The following is a 3,252-nucleotide window of genomic DNA, read 5'->3' as shown; positions in this document are numbered from 1 at the left end:
CACACTATCAAGGTGGCAAAAGAGTGGAAACAAGCACAAGAGAAGTTCAAAGAGAATTTACAACCCTGACCTCTTCATACTCCAACAAAGATAACTTGAACTATGACGTAGGATAAATGTCGGTTAGGAATTTCTCAAAAGAATTTCGTTGCAAGCTTAGTTCCAAACCAACGAATTATCCTCACATCAAAGTTTAATTTGTTTGTCACAAGTACAAACCCCAATAAAAATAAATCGAAGTATTCAAACCTCGGATCGTCTCTCAAGGAATTGTAGGGAAGTGTGTATATTATTGGTTATGCAAAAGTATTTTTGGATTTTTGAAATAAGGGACAAGAAATGTAAATCGCAAGGAAGTAAAGCAAACTCAAATGATAAAAGGATCTTGGCAAGGGTTAATGGTTAAGGATCACTATCCTTGTCACTAACCACAACATGATAATTACAATGATCACTCCCACTTTGTTATCCCCAAAATTAGAGGAAAGTCTAGTGAGCTTAATGGACCTTAGTCCATAAGTCCTAGCCACCTCACTAATTAATTTAGCGAAAGACTAGAGTTAATGGAAATAAATTATCAATCACTTGGACATTAGTAACTCAAAGTCACCCAAGTTATCAACCCAAGCCAAGAGTACAAAACTCTACACTAAAATCCAACCAAGCATTTTATCAAACACTTGGAAGGCATAAAAGAAAAGCATAGTAAAATTGCAATAATATAAAATCTATGGCTACCAATTGCAAGAGAATAACAATAACAACTCAATTAAAGAAGAAGAACATGAAAATATAAATTGCATTAATAGAAATTAAAAGTAACAAAGCATCATAAACATAAAGGCAACAAAAAATGCCAAATAAAACTAAAGAACAATGATGTAAGAACAATAAATTGATAGGAAAACTAAATGAAAACAAGAATTAAACCTAAATCTAAGAGGCATCTAACCCAATCTACCCTAATTCTAGAGAGAAGAGAGAGCTTCTCTCTCTAGAATTCTAACATAAAACATGATGAAAACTATTCCTAATTGCTCTCACCTTTGATCCATCTTGAATTCAGCCTCTAATAGCTTCAGAAATGAGTTGGATTTGGGTCTGGATGGCTCAGAAATTGCCCCCAGTGTATTGCCTTTAAGTTGGTCACGTGCCGCTTGTCACGCGTACGCATGGGTGACGCGTACGCGTTGATTGGAAGATGTCCTTATCACATGTACGCGTGGGTCATGCGTACACATCGCCATGAATTCAGCAAATCCTCATTTCTTCATGAATTCTCCACTTTGCATGCTTTTCTCTTCACTTCTTCCATCTAGTCCTTGCCTTATAAGGCTGAAATCACTCAAGAAACATATCAAGGCATCAAATGGAATTAAAGTAAATTAAATTTAGCTATTTTAAGGCCTAAAAATCATGTTTTCAATCATTAAGTACAAAATTAGGGAGAATTACAAAACCATGCTATTTTAGTGAATAAATGTGGAAAAAGTTGTTAAAATCCACCAAATAAGACACAAGATAAACCATAAAATTGTGGTTTATCAAACTACAAAGCTCCCAATGAGAGAACTAAGACACTAAATTAGGACAAAAAGAACAAGCAAAGGAAGGGTGGCATTTAGGAAGACATTGAAAAATTGTATAGAAGTGGTGTGTAAACCAAGTGTGTGTGGCGTGCGAAACCAAGTGTGAAGGGCGTGTGAACTCAAGTGGCATGGGAGACCAAGTGTGAAGGGCGTATGGCTGGCATGTCTAAGAGCACACACCTTCGAGCCCCTAAGGTAGCATTTGGTTAGCAAGACACATACACGGAGACATAGACACAATAATACATGTTCATTGTTTGGTTGTTGAGACATAAATTTTGTATGGACACGGGTAGACACAGAAGCACACAAATACATAAAATTTGTGTACTGCAGTAGGAGGTGGAACACAAACTTTAGACATAGACACAATCTTCTTTACATTTATTTTTCAATTATACCCTTCCAGATCTTCTTCCTCCTTCTGCCATCAGAAAGACCTTCTTGCTCTTTTTTTTTTTATTTCTCACCTCTCTTCCTACAACCATTCAATCACCTCCGTCAGATCTTTTTATTAAAAATACAAAATTATGCAAAGTTGCAGAATTTTATGATTTCTGATATGTGTGCACGGACAACCTTGTGCGAACACACAACCTGTGAAAATTTTGATCTGTGCGGACGCACACACCTGTGCGCACGCACAGGCAGGGAAATGCATTCTGTTTGCAGCGCTAGCATAGCTTGTGCGCACACATATCTAAGAAAGAATTTCAACCTGTGTAGACACACAGCCCTGTGCGGACGCACACGTTGGGGAGGCCAGTTGATGAGCGGATAATTTATACGCTTTTTGTCATTGTTTTTAGGTAGTTTTTAATATGTTTTAGTCACTTTTTATTATATTTTTATTAGTTTTTAAATAAAAATCATATTTCTGGACTTTACTATGAATTTTTGTGTTTTTCTATAATTTCAGGTATTTTCTGGCTGAAATTGAGGGAGCTGAGCAAAAATCTGATTCAGGCTGAAAAAGGACTGCATATGCTGTTGGATTCTGACCTCCCTGCACTCAAAGTGGATTTTCTGGAGCTACAAGAGTCCAAATGGTGCGCTCTTAATTGTGTTGGAAAGTAGACATCCAGGGCTTTCCAGCAATATATAATAGTCCATACTTTGCTCAAGAATAAACGATGTAAACTGGCGTTCAACGCCAGTTCCATGTTGTATTCTGGCGTTAAACGCCAGAAACAGGTTACAAGTTGGAGTTAAACGCCAGAAACAGGTTACAACCTGGCGTTTAACTCTGGAAATAGCCTAGGCACGTGTAAAGCTCAAGTCTCAGCCCCAGCACAAGAAGTGGATTTCTGCACTATCTATCATAGTTTACTCATTCTCTGTAAACCTAGATTACTAGCTTACTATTTAAACAACTTTTAGAGATTTATTTTGTACCTCATGACATGTTAGATCTGAACTTTATACTCTTTGACGGCACGAGTCTCTAAACTCCATTGTTGGGGGTGAGGAGCTCTGCTGTGTCCCGATGAATTAATGCAATTATTTCTGTTTTCTATTCAAACACGCTTGTTTCTATCTAAGATGTTCATTCGCACTTCAATATGATGGATGTGATGATCCGTGACACTCATCACCATTCTTAACCTATGAACGTGTGCCTGACAACCACCTCCGTTCTACCTTCGATTGAATGATTATCTCT

The sequence above is a fragment of the Arachis hypogaea genome, chromosome 11, assembly GCF_003086295.3.
Source record: "Arachis hypogaea cultivar Tifrunner chromosome 11, arahy.Tifrunner.gnm2.J5K5, whole genome shotgun sequence".
Classification (NCBI taxonomy): Eukaryota; Viridiplantae; Streptophyta; class Magnoliopsida; order Fabales; family Fabaceae; genus Arachis; species Arachis hypogaea.
This window is presented reverse-complemented; position numbering follows the sequence as displayed.